Source organism: Podarcis bocagei (genome assembly GCF_964188305.1).
Source record: "Podarcis bocagei genome assembly, chromosome: 12".
NCBI lineage: Eukaryota > Metazoa > Chordata > Lepidosauria > Squamata > Lacertidae > Podarcis > Podarcis bocagei.
In genome coordinates, this window is record NC_138137.1 from 49,305,237 (window position 1) to 49,325,089 (window position 19,853).

At 44.3% G+C, this 19,853-nt stretch overlaps 1 long non-coding RNA gene across 1 annotated transcript; it reads right to left on the reverse strand.

Moving 5' to 3' along the window:
* Nucleotides 1-610: 610 nt before the first annotated feature.
* Nucleotides 611-6,268, reverse strand: LOC308569752. The gene is made up of 4 exons (XR_014000806.1): nt 6,145-6,268; nt 3,112-4,803; nt 2,992-3,033; nt 611-976 (listed from the first exon to the last, which is right to left on the reverse strand). It is a non-coding gene; the product is annotated as an uncharacterized lncRNA (long non-coding RNA).
* Nucleotides 6,269-19,853: the final 13,585 nt, after the last annotated feature.

Consider the following 19,853-nt stretch of genomic DNA (forward strand, 5'->3'; position numbering starts at 1 on the left):
TAAGTATGTCTTGCGCTTTTTTCTTAACGCCGCTTGAAGAGGCGCAGTTGCGACGGACCATGCTTCGCAAGACAAAAAACATCGCAAGACGAAAAGACTCGCGGAACGAATTATTTTCGTCTTGCGAGGCACCACTGTACAGGATTGCTTTCAGATGGCTTGGGGGTCGGATAACTCTATACCGTCCAACATTTCTCCAATGAAAATAGGGACATACTAAGGGAAAGTGGGGCAGTCTGGGATCAGGTCAGAAACTGGGATGGCTTCTCTAAATCAGGGACATCCCTGAGAAATAGGGACACTTGGAGGGTCTGTAGTTGCATGGAAGAGGCAATTTCAGTAGATGGGCAAGCCACGCCTGCTGAAATGGCAAGACTCCTCCTGCTGAAATTCTCTCTCCTACACAGCTCTGAAAGGTGCATTGAACCATGTTTTCCTTTGCATCAGGCTGCCCTTTGTGGACCCGATTCAGATCACACACACACACAGAGAGACACACCCCTTGCAGCTGGTATTTCTTTTATGGAAACTAACAACCATCAGCATAGAGAACCTTTAGAGTTGCAAACCAGACCATTCTCTGCCTCCATCAGGCACAGAAAGCATTGCAAATCTGCACACTCTCCATGCACTCAGCATCCTGCTAAATGAGGCCCCGGTGTTTCAGCTGAAAGCGCTTCCGAATATAAGCAGACTGCTGAATCTCTTCGTAGCAATATGCCGTCCAAACCAGAGGATTTACCAGGTTATCTAAATCTTTCTAAGAAAAGTGACAGCCCCCTCTCCTTCTGAAAGTGTTTTCAATTCTCCATTCTGCATGGCATGACACAGAGGCACAAAGGGGTCTTGATGCCTTGGGATTGTTTAATCATTTCTTGAAAACAATGCAAATGGAAGTCAAAGTTATTTTGATCGCCGTCATCACAGACTGAAAAGGCCTTGGCTGAGTTCTTCTGCCAGACAATAGAAGAAAAGGCTGCAAAGAGATAACAAGGAAAAACATGATTAAATCACAGAAGTGACATAAAATCAATAGAGACAGCCAAGGATCAATAATTCTTTGCTCTGAGTAACAGTCGGCAGCGCTTGCACTCATTTTCAGATTTTTCCGACATTATTACCGACTTGATTTGCAGAAAAAGAGATGACTCTCTTTATTTTTAACAGCTCTTCTTATCTTCTGTGTATGTTTAATATTCATCACCTGCAGTTAAAGGTAGTTTAACCCATTCAGGGCAGGCAGTGAGTTGGTTCTAATTCCTCATTAAGGGCCAAACCCCCTTTTTTTCAAATAGCAGCTTCAGCAGAGCAGGGGAGGGGAAGGAGGGTATTGTTCCAGATCAGGACAGTGGCAGAGGGGAGGGGGTTATCCTTTTCCCCTACTCTATTTTTTCTGATGCAAATTTCACCCCTATGCTACAAATTGCTCCAGTAGGAAGAGGTTAAAGATCTCTTCCCCTCTCACGTGTCATAGTTCTAACCCAGATTGGGAGGACACCAAAGTTGCTATTTGAAAACAATTTAAAAAGTGAGACAGAGATACATTCACTCACTCATCCTGTTAGTCTGGCCCTGAATGTATAAGCACATCAGCAATGGAAAAATAAAAGATCTACAGTGAATCTTTGGTGTGCAATGAAGCACACACACATCACTTCGAGTGGGGTATCAGGAATCACCCTAATTTGAGACCAGTGGCGTAGCGTGGGGGGTACCAGGGGTGCCGGCCGCACCGGGCGCAACATTTGGAGGGCGCGTTTGGCCGGCCCTCCTCGAGGAAGCAGGAACCCCACTGTCCTCGGACCTCCTCCAAAGGCTGGCGGTGGGGCGGAGAGACCTTCTCCCCGCGCCAGCCTTCGGAAGGCTGCTCCGAAGCCTGGCGGTGGGGCGGAGAGACCTTCTCCCCGCGCCAGCCTTCGGATGGCTGTCCTGAAGACTTGTGGTGGGAGCAGTGGTGTAGCGTGGGGGGTGCAGGGGGGCCTGCTGCACCTGGCGCAACATCTGGGGGGCACGCGGAAGAGACTCGAGTGCTAAAATGCACGGGTTAGGGGGCGCAAATTACTTGCCTTGCCCCGGGTGCTGAGAACCCACGCTACGCCACTGTTTGAGACATGATGCTGTTGATGCATGGAGATATACCTAATTGAATCTCCCTTGGGGCAGGAATGCAAGAACAGCCTTGCTGGATCAGGCCAAAGGCCCATCGAGTCCAGCATCCTGTTCTCACAGTGGCTAACCAGATGCCCATAGAAAGCCCACAAGAGGAACACAAGAGTGTAACAAGACCGCTCACCTTTTGCGGTGGGCAGCGTTGTGGCTGGGCATCCAGAGCTGTTCCACCAGGCCTTTGGCCAAGGCAAGGCACAGTCTGACCCCCTCTCTCCTTTTGTAATCCTCATAGAACTCTAGCCCAATGGTTGCCATTAATTTGACTCTGAACTGATTTTAGAATGAATTGATTTTAGAATGTATTTCAATTACCGAATTTTTTTGCTCTATAAGACTCACTTTTTCCCTCCTAAAAAGTAAGTGGAAATGTGTGCGCGTCTTATGGAGCGAACGCAGGCTGCGCAGCTATCACAGAAGCCAGAACAGCAAGAGGGATTGCTGCTTTCACTGCACAGCGATCCCTCTTGCTGTTCTGGCTTCTGAGATTCAGAATATTTTTTTTCTTGTTTTCCTCCTCCAAAAACTAGGTGCGTCTTGTGGTCTGGTGCGTCTTATAGAGCGAAAAATACAGTACTTGATTGTGATTTTATGTAAACGGTGTTATTTTTACTGTTATTAGCCACTCTGAGCCCGACTTCGGCTGGGGAGGGCGGGATATAAATAAAATTATTATTATTATTATCCTCACAGTGATCCAGGTCGGGGTCAGGGAATTGACGCCTCCCTCGCGCCAGCCCCAGCCATGTGATGTCCTGCCCACCCACCCGGCCAATCAGTGCTGGTGGGGGCGTGGCCACGGGTGTTTTAAACCACAGTGCTTACCTCTTGCCCCCTCACCGGATCTGCTTCTCCAACAATCACCACCTTTTTTTTTTTTTTTTTATAAAATTTTTTATTGCGCTTCTTTCCATAGGTAAACAAATTTGTTTGGACAATCACCACCTTGACTTTGCTTTGCTTCCATTGGATTCCTGTTCAGGCTGCGGCTTCGACACCGGCTTCTACTTGCTCTGCTCGCAATTTATCAGCAAGCGTCTAGTTTTGGTTGGGGTTTTGCCTGATGACTAAAAGGAGTTGCTCTCCCTCGCAGTTCATGGCACGGTTAAGATACACTAGTAGTGGAGAAACAAGTATCTGTGGACTGGAACTGTCCTGTAAAGCCTTTTGAACCAGCCCAGTATCCTCTTATTTTTTTGAGGAGCTATTTTTAAAAAGCCATTGCTTAGAAGTGCTCAGCGACAATCATTTGTCTTCCAGAGTGCTTGGCAATCTGCTTCGCTTGTGTGGCGTTGATACATTTTCCTGTTAATCATTTGTTAATTTCTCACTTTTCAATGCATTTTCCTGTCACTTTCCTAACCGCAAGAAGGCAGTTCTTTTTTAGAAGTAGATTTGTTGGGCTTGCGCAACAGAGCACTTTAATCCAGGTCAGAGGTACTGGAAATATCAGTGGAGGGGTGCCAAATTGATTAATTAATTAATTACACAAACCTATATTTCCCAGCAGGCCCTTGAGTCCCTCCTGCAAGATACTGACAGTCTAGATGTGGTCCGTAGTTTCAGTTTCATGGTCTTTCCGTTTGTGAGACTGAAGGTGGACCAAATAGTTTGTTGCTGTAAGTGAAGCAGTATGACCCCACAGCAAGCCTAGAGCTTCCTTGTAGCCACCCATGTCCCTCTAAGCAAGAAAAATAAAGAGGAAAACCATTTTCTTTATTTAGAACATGCCAGTTTACTGTATTACCATTTATTATTTAGCATTTAGGTGTCAGTGCCATTGCATTAAGTGAACAAATTGCAAAAGAGACTAACAAAGCAGCAATGAAGGCTGTCAGAAAATCAAATGGACCCATTGCATTTACTCCTGGGGTAGGGGAAAAAAATACCAGGCACCTGACAAATTTCATTTTGTACATTACAGCTCTGTTGAAAGAAAACGCAAGCAAAGAATCCTATTTGCTGGTATGTCACCTGTAAAACAGTTGGTGCATGTCTGAGCAACCCTTATCAGAAGCAGAAATTCAGATATCTTGATGACAAGGAGAGGGGAACATCTGAAATGCATATAAAAAAATGAAGCCAAATATTCTTCATGTATTCAATGCATTTAAAATATGTCATTTCCTCAATCGGCAGGGGACTGGGGTCCCTTCAAACTCTTCGGGTTCCATGAAATTAATATTTTGTAAATGGCAAGACAGCAGACAAAGCAGTACAGGAAACACCACAAATGCAAAATATTTCCCACAGCTTGGTCCCCAAATCCTTTTTTTTTTAATAAAAAAAATCTTCCCCATGAGCCGAACTGGAACAAACTCCACTATTAAGTTCCCCTGGTTTTTTCAGATGTGAGCACAGTGGAAAGCCATTTGTTACAAGTCTCACACCCCTGCTCCATCCAAGCAAACAAACGTCCTCTTAATATTGCATGAAATCAACTTATATAAAAGTTTTACAGCTCTGAGTGAAGGGAGATGAAAGAGACTTTCTTAGTTGTCAGAAGATGAAAGCTGGAGGTGGAGTGTCATGGGGACTTCCTGTCCAATTGCCTATCCTTCTGTTCTTCAGACATTGCTAACTGGGCATCGCTGTAAGCACCTGCTGAGGGTGATGAGTCACAGAACAAGCCAAGAGCTGAAACAAGTAATAATCAGGAAATATAATCATTATGCAAGCAAAGTTCCAGGTTGAAGAAGCGGCCTTTTGGCCTTCTTGTTGAAATGGACCAATAACTAACCTGCGTGAGCAGATGGCCAGCCCAGTACCTGAAACCCATCCCCTGACAGGGCAAATGCTCTAGCCCAGCCTTTCTCAACCTGTGGGACCCCAGATGTTGTTGAACTACAACTCCCATCATCCCTGAGCTCTGGCCTTGCTAGCTAGGGGTGATGGGAGTTGTAGTTCAACAACATCTGGGGACTCACAGGTTGAGAAAGGCTGCTCTAGACCAACCTTCCTCCACCTGATGTCCTCTAGGTTTTATCAACCTCAGCTCCTATCAGTTCCAGCTGGTGTGGCCAGTAGTCAGGGATTGTGGGTGTTGCAATCCAACAACATCTGATGGCACTGGGCTTGGGGAGGTTGCTCTTATCTGGTGGCTCACAATTTGGGGCACCTGCACAAAGAGTTTGGGGTTCTTGGACAGCTGGTGAGATGGAAGCCAGCTTTAAGGAAATGGCAAGTATACCTCACCAGTAACTGGGCCTCACTGTCCTGATTGATAGACTGTGTAACCTAACACAGAACATCACAGCTGCTTTTCTAAAGAAGATAGGGCCAGCCCTAACATTAGGCGGAGTGAAGTGGCTGCCTCGAACAGCAGATGCTGGAGACATTGGTGAGGTGATGGAGGGCAGGGCATATGTGTCATTTGGCCTGTCCTAAGCTAGCTTGCTAGGGATGCGGGTGGCGCTGTGGTCTAAACCACAGAGCCTAGGACTTGCCGATCAGAAGGTCGGCGGTTCGAATCCGTGCGACGGGGTGCTTGGTCCCAGCTCCTGCCCACCTAGCAGTTTGAAAGCATGTCAAAGTGCAAGTAGATAAATAGGTACTGCTCCAGCGGGAAGTTAAATGGTGTTTCTGTGCGCTGCTCTGGTTCGCCAGAAGCGGCTTAGTCATGCTGGCCACAGGACCTGGAAGCTGTCTGCGGACAAACGCCGGCTCCCTCGGCCAGTAAAGTGAGATGAGCGCCGCAACCCCAGAGCTGTTCGCAACTGGACTTAGCAGTTAGGGGTCCCAGCGTGGTGTAGGGATTAATCTGGTGAACTGGGTTCGATTCCCCGCTCCTCCACATGCAGCTGCTGGGTGACCTTGGGCCAGTCACACTTCTGTGAAGTCTCTCAGCCCCACTCACCTCACAGAGTGTTTGTTGTGGGGGAGGAAGGGAAAGGAGATTGTTAGACGCTTTGAGACTGCTTAAGGGGAGTGAAAGGAGGGATATCAAGTCCAAGTCCAAAACTCTTACCTTTACAGTACCTTTAAGCTAGACTGCTATCCTTGGGTGCAATGGAGGAAGCTGTCTTGTCACTAATTTTGAAGACTCGGCGGTCAGTCTGATCAGCTTCTGGATGTGGAACAGCCGGAAATCTTGTCCATCTCAAAGTTGACAAAAGGAAGCATCAGACGCTCTTCCTAGAGTGAAATGTAAAGTGAGATGAAATTCACTATTGCTCAAGGACAGTAATAAAACGCAGCAGGAAGGAGGGTTTCAGAAATGTTCTCATGCTTAAATCTTCACAGGGAAAGTCCACCAGAACTAAGTAACCAAATACAGGGAAGTTTTCCACTGCTGAAACCCACACAACACTGTCTGTCCTGGGAAATACAGCATTCCAGTCTTTTGTGCTTTAACCACAGTGAACAAACAGAGGCTCTGCTTTCAAGTTGAAGGTTTCTTTTTTAACTGTTTTTAATTGCAAAGAGAAGTTTATAGTCTGGTAATATATAGCCCCGTAAATCATCATTAAAATGCTTTGAGTCATGAAACAATAATAGGAACAAAAATCAATGTGTGTATATCAAAAGCAAGAGATTTATACATGACCTGGGATGATAGGACAAGAAAGCCAATGTTTACCATCTTTAAGAATAGCTGTGTCATTTGGAGGGGGTTGTTTGGGGGAAAAAGCATGACTAATAGAATCAATACAGACAATATTTAGAAATTCCTGGGTGGGATTTGTGTTCTTAGACTTCAGGTGAATTTGCAAGATAAGAACGAGACTTTCAGTAAATATGAATCCACTGTCCAGAATTCTAACTTTTTCAGCTGTTTTAAGAATACACAGTTATGTTGATGTTTCCATGGTTGGTGCCAGAGACCAGACATATCCAGCAGATTCTGCTTCAGTCTTGATTTCTGCATTATTGGAGGGGGTCTTGTAGGCATCTTGTCCAATCCCTTGCTTGAGGCAATGAATCCCGAGCCACAGCCGGCTCTACCATGAACCAAAATGAGGCAACTGCTTCAGGCAGCTTTCAACTATTTTTTTCAACAATTTCTGGTTGCCATGACACAAGCAATTTCCTGGGCTACTTTGCCCATAATGCCTTGCTTTGAAGGACACCTAGGCCTTTCTCAGAGCAAGACAGAGGGGAAAGGGTGTCAGCATGGCCAGTGCTGACACCACATTAGCAATTGACAAGTAAGTGGAGGGGGGAGCAAATAGGGCAGTTGAGCAGTGGGGGCTGCCTCAGGAGGTGCAATGTATTTGTTGTTGTTGTTTAGTCGTTTAGTTGTGTCCAACTCTTCGTGACCCCATGGACCAGAGCACACCAGGCACTCCTGTCTTCCACTGCCTCCCGCAGTTTGGTCAAACTCATTCTAGTAGCTTTGAGAACGCTGCTCAACCATCTCATCCTCTGTCGTCCCCTTCTCCTTGTGCCCTCCATCTTTCCCAACATCAGGGTCTTTTCCAGGGAGTCTTCTCTTCTCATGAAGTGGCAAAAGTATTGGAGCCTCAGCTTCAGGATCTGTCCTTCCAGTGAGCACTCAGGGCTGATTTCCTTCAGAATGGAGAGGTTTGATCTTCTTGCAGTCCATGGGACTCTCAAGAGTCTTACACTGGCCTTATAGAGCATCTCCTCTGCCTGAAAAGGAAGGGCTGTGTTGAGTATCTGCAAGATGTATAAAGCTGCTCCATCAGGTTTTATGTATGCCCCATGCCCTTCGGCTGAGGAAGACCACAGATCTCTCTGCCTCCTGAGGCACCCCAAAACCTTGGAGCTTCCTTTTACAAATATCTAATTTTATGGGAATGGCCTTTGTCCAATGCAGACCCTCCAAGTGTCCCTGTTTTCCAGGGACAGTCCCAGATTTACAGAAGCCATCCTGGTTTTGGATTTGATCCTGGAATGTCCTGTTTTTCCTTAGGACATCCCTATTTTCATTGAAGAAATGTATGGAGTTATGAGACCCCCAAACCAAGGAGATAACTAAATTACAACCTTTAGAAGACATCTGAAGACAGCCCTGTAGAGGGAAGTATTTTATTCTGTGTTTATATATGTTGGAAGCCACTGGGCAACCCAGTCAGAGGGGTGGGGTATAAATATTAGTATTAGTATTAGTATTAGTATTAGTATTAGTATTAGTATTATGGATTAGGACGTCCCTATTTTCACTGGAGAAATGTTGGAAGGGTATGTTTGTCCAATGTACAGAATTTTCACTTCTCTGTCTCATTAGGCCTTCAAATCTTTCCTTTTCTTTTGGCAATAAATAATATATAGGCCAGTATCTGATGAGATGGATGAAGCTGTCTGTTTTATATATATATTTATATATTTTTCTTGCGTATGTGCCTAGCATCGCAATCATTCCTGTGTGTTGAGAGAGCTGAGTGACACTTTTTAGCAGCTCACTATTTATAGGGTTGTGGAAAGGATGTCTATTCCAGAGGCTTTTACCTTAACCTAAACCAGGAAGGCACTTATAAAATTGAATTGGCTGCTTAGAGAGCTCATATTCTATTGTAAATTACAATCTATAGTTCTGTCTGACTGCCGGACAATCAGGAGATCACAAAACTGTGCTGATTCTTGTTTTCTGATTAAATTTAGGCTACTATCCTTCTGTGCCAGATTTCTTAAAAAAGAAAAGAAATAGGCAGAAGCAGAGAGGTAAATGCATTATCAGGAAATATATTTTTATAGGAATAATATTTCAAAACAAATTCTATACATAACGCTAGAAACAGATATCAAATTCAGCCTGCTATAATTTGGGACTAAGTGTTATGGAGGTAATGCAAATTTATTTTTGGTTTAAAGAGAAGGATATTTGGTCTGGCATCCTTCCTATGAAAGTTGATCATGCCGCTCAAATGTCATTTGTCAGGAACCTGCGGTCACCTTGTTTGTCAATACTCTTGCAATGTTCCTGATCTTAAACACATAAACTGTTCTATTGCTGGATTTGACTGCAGATACTTGCCTCCAGAGATCATTACAATGATTTCTAAACAAGCACTGAAATGCTAAGTACCTCAAATTACCCAACATTTCCTACAGAATGTGTGATTCTTAGGAAATACATCTTACTTGTATTGGAAGTACAAGAGCCGAGATCATTCAGTTAGTAACCTAAAATTAATTCTGTTAATAGTCAACCAACAAAGGGGTGGTGGTGGTGGTGGTAGCAACTGGTCAGAATGGCATGATCCTTGCTGAGGTAAACTGAGTTCTGTTTGGCTAGTTAGTGTTGAGGGAGTTTTCATCTGAATGTTAGTTGTATGGACATGTATCAGCTAGGCCTGAATTACTAAGAAGGACAAACACTCCTCTGTTTATTTCTCCTCATATGATGTACCATACTTTTATTCTTCCATTTACCCAGTAAAGTATTAGGCATTTCTCTTCTCTCTTTATTCCATCTGTGTTATTTAAGGGACTTTGCTAACAAGTGGGGTTTATGTCTCTCTCACTGTACTTCCCTCATTTCGTAACATCCTTCCCCTCCATTTAGGACAAACGCTTGGGATCTTTATACCATTTCTATAAGTCACACAGGCTATATACTGGCCTCAAAGGAATGGCTGTGAGGAAGAGAACTGAGATAATCACTGAACAATATCAGCTTTGAAGTACAGTATGGTGAGGGGTCCTTTTGTGATACATCATATCTTCCTTTTCAAGTGACTCCCGCCCTCAATTTTGTCCCTGTGTTCCTTTTTTCCTTCCCAAAAGCAGAAGAAAAGAGACATGCCCCAAGGCACAATAATGTTTTTGCACAATAACAGCTCGTTCACATTTGCTGAGCAGAATCCATATATCTCCCCTTAAGTTTGCACTTCCTTAATGGAGAATATTGCACTCCAAGCACTCTTTGGTATAAAAGGCAGTACTTCCCCCAGACAACACATACTTGGCCGATGAGATTGTTGGCTAGAATTGCTGTGCGAGAATCACAGGCATGTATTGGACATTATCTGTGATGTCATGGTACAGATAATGAGCGGTGCAACTTCCTCCCTCAAACGTGTTCAATTTTGCGAAACCTAGCCAGCTATTGGCTATGTACACCCCTGCTGTTCCAACCCTTAACACTATAGTGATCAAAGCTGCTTTGAAGCAGAAAACAAAACCCAACAGGGCTTTGTGAGTGCAGTCCTATGCATGTTGATATAGGGGAGGGATAAGCCCTGTTGGACACAATGCGTCTTTCTCCTGAGAAAACATGCATGGAATTCAGTTGCAAATGGATCTAGTCGTCCATCCAGCCTGGTACTGTCTACTTTGATTGGCAGTGGCTCTCCAGAGATTCAGGAAGGACTGTGTCACTCACCTTACCTCTGTCTCTCTGAGTCTTTGCAGCATACCAGGCAGGAGAGAGGGAAGGGGAGGGTTACTGTGGTGGTGAGGTTGGTGCAGTGCGAATGCGTGGGCAGAGCCAATCAAGCACTCAGTCAAACAGAGCTCTTGTGTACAGCACAGACCTACAATGCCATCCACTGCTGACAGGAACATAAGAAGAGCAACTGGATCAGGTTAATGGCCCATCTAGTGCCATATCCTGTTCTAACAGTGGCCAACTGGGTGCCTGTAGGAAATATGTAAGCAGGATTCAAGTACAAAGGCACTTTCCCTTCCTGTAGTTACCAATAACTGTTATTCGGAGGCATTGCTGCATACCGCTGTAGAGCTAGAAAAATGCAACCTGTGCTGCTGATAGAAAAATACAAAGCCTTATGCAAAGCCACAGAGACTTGCGAACTACCCAACCTAAGATGAACTTATAATGTCTGATTTCAATTGATTTTTCAAGTGCTTTTTAGGTGAGTTCATGAAGATACCAACAAAAGGTAAGTTCAGTGTTGTTCACAGTACCGAGAGATGCTAGTGAGGTTGTAGATGGATGTTAATGAAGTCGTACCTGTTTTGCACCTGTTTCACCCTGGTAGTCTTCGTGAACTTACCTAAAAAGATAAAGAAAACAAAAGACAGAGTTAAGCACTTGAAAAATCCATTGAAATAAGACATTCACATAAGTTCATCTTGGGTTGGGTAGTTTGCGAGTCTCTGTGGCTTTGCATAAGGTTTTGTATTTTTCTCAGAAGATTGATAAAGAATATAATCATTTTGGTAATTATTGTGTGTATATTAGTCGCCTACAGCTGTAGAGGCCATAGAGGCCAGAGCCTAGCCATCATGGCTAGTAACCATCAATATCCCTCTCCATGAATTTGCCAGATCCCCTTTTTAAAGGTTGTTGGCCATTACTTGCTCTTATGAGAGTAAGATCCACAGCTGAACTATGCTCTGTGTGAAAAAGAGCTTTCTTTTATCTATCCCAACGCTTCCAGCATTCAGCTTCCTTGACTGTCCATGAGTTCTAGCATCATGAGATCAGGGGGAAAGCTTATCTCTACCCACTTTCTCCATGCCACGCATAATTCTCTAAACTTCTTTCATGTCCCCTCTTACTTGTCTTTTCTCCAAACTCCAAAGTCCCCTTTCTTCATAAGGGATTCACTCCGTCCCCTTGATCATTTTGGTTGCCATCTGAACCTTTTCCAACTCTACAATATCCTTTTTAAGGTGAGGCAATAGGCTTGCTTATGCCTGAGTCTCCAGAGAGCCTCTGCCAGTCAGTGCTGGATATGGACAAATAGTTGGCTTCCTGTGACCTCTACACAGACTTGACCTCCCTTGAGAACCTAGACTTTGGTTTTTACTCATGCCTGAAAGAGAAAAGAACACAGTGCTGTGCCTTTAATCATGAACTTCCTGATCTTTCACCTGTTTGTATGGTGAGGTCACACTAGAATTCACTGGGTGTAACACTTGTTTTGCTTGAACTTATCTACAGTAAAGAGTCTGGCAATGATCTACTACTTGGAAGCCTTTTTATTGTTGGAGATTATCCAACGTGTTATTTTTATATTTTATACTTTTTGAAGAGGAGGAAGAGGAAGAAGAAATCGACCACCTCATCTAGATGGGCTGCAAATGGAGCTGAAGATTCTATCCCACTTTTTGCCTTGAATTGCAATGGTTGCTTTCCCAGCAAAGACAGAGGCCAGCTTCAGATGCTGCTCATAGTCACCACTTCATGCAAGCACTGAATTGCTTTGCCCTTGTAGGTTTGATGTGAACCACCAGAGCACTGATGTGCTCTGTTCTATCCTGTTGTTACAATGGATCTCTTGTCCCTCTCACAGCTTCTCCTACCCTGATCCTCCCTTTGGTCTATCTTCTGATGGAACAAGCAGGGCCCAACAGCAGCCAGCCCTACCGTTAGGCAGAATGAGGCAACTGCCTCAGGCAGCATATACTTGGATGGGGGTAGCATTCCCCTAAACATGGTGCGAAGATCAGGTGACTGGATTTACTGTCTTGGTGCTGTCGATGGGTAACTCCAGGTGCCCCCTGCTTTTCATCTTTAAGCCAGACTTCGATCAGACAACCCATGAAATAGACAATATCTTCAGTCATAGAAGAATGTCCTCCAACAGCCCTTCAAATAGAGGACTGGCCTCTGTAAAGTTGGACACAATGACACCCTAAATGGTAGAGGCTGCCCATATCGTCTTACCTTTAAAACGTGTGTTTGGAACAAGTGCATTAAGATGATATCAGCTATCAGAAATCCAGGTATTTGTTTTGTGGTGTTCTGTTGTTTTCCCCCCTGGACAAATGATTTAGAAAAATAAAATCAATGCAGTGCTTTTCAGCTTGCTGGAATCTTAGGGAAAGATGGTGCTCCTGTTTACACAATAAAAACCACTGTGAACCTTTTAGACCTCGACATGGCAATGAGCTGTTTAAAAATAAAATGCTGTGGAGCTATCCATTCTGCAAGCAGACATGCAGTTTTCAAGAACCGGTTTCATCCAGATGAGATGGCATGAGGCTCTGCTCATGTTCAGCAAACCAGGAAGGCAAGAGACTAGAAGCATGAAAGACACACAGGAGTGGCTCACCAGATAGAACAGACGTACTATACCAGCTGCCCATCAACTGGGTTGCTATTGTTTACTAGGAAGCAGGAGACAGGTGAGGCGGTGGGTAGGTTGGCATGGTACAAATGCACTGGTGGAGCCAATCTAGCCCTTCTGCTGGTGTGCTTACAGCATGCTGGTCTCCCCACCACCTCATGCCTCTCCTTCCCAGTAAGCAATTGGGCAGAAAATGGAATTCACCCAAGTAACCCCCAAGTCTTTCATTTTTACACCTAAAGTTACGTATGTCATGGACTGGCTGGATGCAGACCAGTGGTGTGGGGAACCATCTGGGGAAGCCCCAAGGGAATCTGCAGGGGAAGAAGGATCAGAGCCAGGGGGTTGGTGGTGGGATGACAATGAGTACTCAGAGGGAGAAGAGGAAGCAGACTGGGAGGAGGAAGTGTCAGAAGCTGAAAAGGTAACTGGGTTTTGTGAGCAGGAAGAGGCTGTGGCAGAGGGCAGTCCAGAACCAGAGGCAACAGAGGAGGGGCCAAGAGAAAGAGATGAGGCAGGCTGCTGAAGAAGCCAGGGAATCTCCCCCTCCTGCTGTGACCAGCTCCCCTCTCTGCTGATCTCCCAGAACATGAAGAGGAATGAAGAAGGTGGAGCAAAGAGAGACAAGGTGAAGGAGCCTTAGGCTGCAGTGGAAGGAACCAGGGGAGGAGCCTTAGAGAGCAGTGGGAAGGCAGGAACCATCAGTCCTCGCAATTGCCTCATTGGGGTAAAGGCCTCCTGGGAAGAGTTGCTATGATCACTAGGCCTGATCAGTTTTGGTTTCTTGGGGGGGGGGGGAGAATTAACTTCACTGACACTGGGTGTTTTCTTGTTGATTTGCCCCAGAAAAGTTACAAAGGTAACCTCATCACTGCGAAGTAAGAATCTCATACATACAATTCTCAAGGGAAATTGGGATAAGTGAAATAGACTTTAATCCCTGCTTGTATAGTTGGCATATATATATATATATATATATATATGCTTTCGTAGATTTTCACGGGTACAGGAATGCAGGTTTTGGTGTCTTCGGGTGTCTTCCCAAAGACACCCCAACTCTTACACGGGAAGACACCCGAAGACACCAAAACCTGCATATATATATATATATATATATATATATATATATATATATATATATATATTAGTTGGCTTGTATAGTTGGTATAGTTGTGGATACGCCTGGAAGCAAAAGGAAAGTCCAATGCTATGAAGAAAAATATTGCATAGTTGGCATTCATTTTTACCATACTTTTATTATGTCTGCTGTCTTGTCTTTTTATTGCTATTTTTGAAATAATATTTTATGCATGTGTATATTCTTATTTCTTGAATTTATATACCACTCTTTCTCCCAAAGGAGCCCACCGATTATCATTTTTTATTAAGCTGTATGTAGATCTAAATAACATACATACATACATACATACATACATACATACATACATACATACATGCTGGCCTTGAACCATTCAAATAGAGGATTTATTTGAAATAGTGTATTGTCCTCTAGAAACCAAAAAACATGGCCAGACTACTCCCTGCTCACCATCAGCCAAATCTCCAAAGGCAAGGGAGTCCAGTTCTTGATGTATCTTAAATAGCAAGCAGCTTCATGCAGGAGAAGGTGGGCCTTCAGGTACCTAGGTTCCCAGCCATGCAGGATTTAAAAGGTTAGCACCAGCCCCGTGAATTGTGCTGCCAGAGCACCTGCCAAGGTGAAATGGGTTCCATGTATCTTGTTGTGGCCAAGAATCTTGCAGCACCAGTAATTTGAAGACTTCCCAGATATTCCAGTGGATCCAAATTACTTCGGCAGCCCCAAACAGAATACATCACAACAGTGTGACATGGAAGTTCCTAGAGGATGGTGAAGAATGGGCTGGACATCTGGTCTACTGGGCTGAGTTGGACATTCAAAGCTAGGGCCCAACGTAAGAGCATCCGCAAGTTGCAAACTTGAACTTTCTACCTTTAGGTACTGGTTCTAACACCACTTCTCCCTCCATCAAAACACCACCTACCAACAGTACTTCCATCATGTTGAGATGGCACTTCAGTTTGCACTCATTCAGCCCATTACCGATTCCAGCACTGATTCCATACATGTTCCAGTCCATGGTTTCTCATCACAGGAATTGCCTCAAACTTCCTTGTTATGACACTGAAACACAGACATAGGCCAAGCAAACCTCTCCATATAAGCAAAGCATAGGCAACAGGAGGTTCGTTTCAAACAGCAACATTATTTAGAGAGCTGTAGAGGGCAAATTCAGTCATATTCATTCATGCCACCAAGTTTCCCTTAGGGAAGATGCAAATCATTTATCTCCAGACAACCCTACCAAACAAAAGAGCAGAAATAGGAAAGCATCGTAATTTGTAGCTTTAAAAACCACACACGATGAGGGCAAAAGATTCAGCACTGAGTTTCACAATAAGGACAGCAACCATTATTATGTCCCCATAATTAAATATGCATCTGAAGTCTTTTTAGCATAATCTAACGAAGAGTTTGCCCTCTAGCTCCCTCTGGTGAATTGCCACATGTTGTTGATTACAGCCACAGGGCAACCGAGAATAACAACAAAAAATCTGAATCCACCTAGAATGGCCATGATGATGTCATAATTCACAAGAGCTGACTTTTGAGCAAATAAGTTAGTGAGGTGTTTTTGAACTTGGAGAATCTGGGAAAAACCAAGTTTCTAGTTCTCATTGTAGTACAGAAAATCATGAAATACAAAAAGCAGGCTTGGATAAAGGCTCCGAAAAAGTTCTTTTCATTCTTGCTCTACTACTATCCAAAATCTGGACAAAGAAAACCAATTAGGAGTTTTCTAGTAACAGAATTTTAACTCTGCATTCCATATGCTCTGGGAATAATAAAGATTTTACATACATATTTAGATATCAAAACAAATCTTGCTGATGGACTCAACTTCAGAAGGGTTTAGAGGAGTTTAGCAAAGATGGTAGAGAATTTAGGCCCCAGTGTGGTGAAGTGAATCAAATTGGGATTCAAGTCTTAGAAGCCCACTGCATTACTTAGGGCAAGTAAGCATTGCTTGGCTGCACAAGGTTGTTGCATGGATAAAATGGGATAAGCAGCACCATGTCTGGGCAACTTGGAAGAAAATGGGGTGTGAATGTGATAAACTGTCAAGGCTGAAGCAACTGGGAAAAGTAAGAACTAGGAAGGTGGAAAGGAATCAAAGATCAGAGCTGCATGGTTATCAAGCCCAGGCAGACGTTTGCAGACTTCTGAAGGCCTCACATTCACAAGAGAGCACATACTTGTATTCCTGTATATTTTGAATTGTTTACTTAAAGAGGAAGTTTTCTTTTAAGAAAATTTAAAAGTCTTAAATTTTCAGTCTCTTCCATTGGTAGAGAAGTTATTTGAAACATTAATCAGGAGGAGAGCAGGGAACACCTAGAAAGTTATTGTTTAACCCAAGATAGTCAACAGGACTTCAGAGCAATCATGCCTGGGCATAGTAGACTCCTTAACTTATAGCCTTACAATAGCTTGTTGGCAACAGACATTGTAAATGTGAAAGGTGAGCCAGGCTCTGGATTTTTATTATTATTATTATTATTATTATTATTATTATTATTATTATTATTATCCCGCCATCAGGAAATGGGCACAACAGCATTCTCCCCCCCCCCACTGTTTTCAGCAACTGGTGTTCAGAGGCAAGCCGCTTCCCACAGTGAGCATAGAACACAGCCATTAGATTTAGTACCTACTGATAACTTTATCCTCCAAGAATTTGTATAATCCTCTTTTAAAGCCATTCCAAGATGGTGGCCACCACTGCCTCCCGTGGAAACAAGTTCCATAGTTCAAGCCAGCAGCTTTGTGCTTGGGTCTTTAGAGCAGTCTGGATGGGTAAAAAGCTCTGATTGGGTATTCCCCATCTTGGTGCCCTCCAACTTCCTGAGCCAGTGTGGTGTAGTGGTTAAGAGCTGTGGACTCGTAATCTGGTGAACTGGGTTCGATTCCCCACTCCTCCACATGCAGTTGCTGGGTGACCTTGGGCCAGTCACACTTCTCTGAAGTCTCTCAGCCCCACTCACCTCACAGAGTGTTTGTTGTGGGGGAGGAAGGGAAAGGAGAATGTTAGCCACTTTGAGACTCCTTCGGGTAGTGATAAAGCGGGATATCAAATCCAAACTCCTCCTCCTCCTCCTCCTCTTCTTCTTCTCATAGCCCCAGTCAGCCTCGTTAGAGAGCAACAGCTAAATCAGGGGTTGGCAAGGCTTACCGGCCATGGGCCAGATTACTCCCACAGAGATTATCTGTGGACTGGGCTGGTGCAGCGCAGCACCAGAAATCGCTTCTGTGCATGCCCAGATGCCGAAAGTCGCACCTGCACAGAAGTGATTTTCAGTGTCTGGGCATGCACAGAAGTGCTTTCTGGTATCTGCATGTGCGGTATCTGCACGTGCGCAGATGCGATTCCAGCACCGCTCAGCGAGTCCCCACACTGCACTGCACCGGTTTAGCACAGTGCGCAGGGGACTCATCGAGCAGGCAGCTCAGTTTGGGGGCAGCTCGTGGGCTGGTAAAACGGTCTTCATGAGCTAGATGGCAGCAGCCAGAGGTAGGCTGGGTGAATCCTATCCTCTTGCAGAGAATTGCCTAGGCAGTGTGTGTGTGTGTGTGTGTGTGTGTGTGTGTGTGTGTGTGTGTGTAAAATTATTGCTTCTATCTGCATTTGCATTTATGTATACTTACTAATACTACTAAAAGTGTTCAGTGCCATGTAAAGCACAATCATAAAAGTGTACAATAAATTCATTGGTAGCCTTATCTTCCAAAAAATGGCTAATGGTCAGGAATGATTACAGCTGTAGTTGAGCAGGTTCTGGAGGGATACGGTTTCTCCATCCTTGTGCTAGAAGATATTGCAGATTGGATGTCATCTGATTCCCAGATTTGAGTCACTGACACAACATGAGCCAAAATAAGTTGGTGACTAAGTTGGTGACAACCCAGTGTATGCTTACCTGGGAGGAATCCCATTTGAATGCTGTGGGACTTACTTCTGAGTACATATGCACAGGATCAGACTGGGAGAATATGCCATGAGACAAGGAACTCACTTGGCAGCCTTAGAGTCTTGGCAAAACCTTGGCTTTTCATCTGCAGTATAAGGCTAATGACATGAGCTTATATTGCAGAGGTGCTGTGAGGGTCAGGGTGGCCAGCTGAAAAAGAGGGCACCTTTAACAGGTGTGTTGAAGAGATTAGTTTGTCAGACTAGGGCCTAGGAGACCAAGATTCAAATCCCCACTCAACCATGAAGCTCACTGGGCAATTCTGGGTCGGCCTAACTTATTTCACAGGGTTGTTGTGGGGCAAAATGAGGGGGGTGAGAGCCAGGTACATCACCTTGAGCTCCTTGGAAGAAAGATGAGCTATAAATGCAATAAATAAAATAAATAGATTCAACAGGTATCACTTCTCTTGCCTCTTGCCTTTTTTTGGTCCATTTGTTCGTTCTGTGTAAGGCAGCCCTCCAGATGTCTTGGACTACAAATCCCATCAGTCCCAGGCAGCATGATGGGAGCTGTAGTCCAAAGCAACTGGAGGGCACCAGGTTGGTGAAGGCTAATGTAACAGCTTCCTAAGGCTAGAGAACAAGAACCATTCCTCCATCCCTGCCACCTGTCCTCTGGAGGGTTAAAGGCATCTTGAGAGAGAAATAACTAACAACATAGTCTTCCCACTTTTGCTCCTGGACATGCAGGTTTGCCAGGTTTTTTTCACGGTCCCATAAACCTGCAAAACCTGTTTCACCAGAAGCAACAGTGTGCCAAAAGAAGTGTGTGTGTGTGTGTGTGTGTGTGTGTGTGTGTGTGTGTGTGTGTACACAATGAGAAGCAAAGCGTCTCTCAAAGCTCTTTCAACTCTCTTAAAAACCATTGTTTGCCTCCCACATCAGATAATGTGTGGGGAGCACTTTCAACTCGCAGCACACTCCATAAATGCAAAGTATTATTAAACTTCATTCCGCCCTCCCCTCCCCTCCAATTTCCCTTTCCAAAGCAGACCCCCACCCTCCCCACCCCACCCCATGCAATTCAGAGCGCACCCTGGCTTATAAACTCAAGCAGCTTAAAGATTTTAAAAGCTGAATCTATCTCTGCAAACAGCTGTAAATGAACTTTATCAAAGCTCAGGCAGAGCTCAAGCCTTCAGGTAAACAGGAGCATTTGCCAAGTGGAAATCCCAGCCCTTTGTATATTTAGTAATGAGTGAAGATAAGATTTCATTTTTGACAGCGTGACGGATACAATCATAAAAGGAATCACACCGTTACAGCAGCCCATAGACATGAAGAGTGAATTTGATGGTTACAGCTTTATACCTCGACGTGTCTTACCTTTCCTTTATTTAATGCACATGAAAGCCATTTTTTCCTGGTATGTGAGCTTTTCAAGGGGTGTGTGTGTGTGTGCGTGTGTGTGTTGTTGTTGTTTAAGAATGCAAACAAGAGAGATCTGACATCAGGTGCAAAACTGCTGCCCTCCCCAATAGTCACTTAAAGGATATTCATTTCATATCTTTTACAGACACGAGCATACAGTAAACAATGGTTTGCCGGTTCTTGGAAGAACATTGGGATTTTGTTGTTCCTCTTGTTTAAAAAGAATGTGACCATTACTGCAGTTTAAAACAGACCGATGAGGTGCACTGTTGAGAACAACTCATAAACCAGGAGACCGAATTAG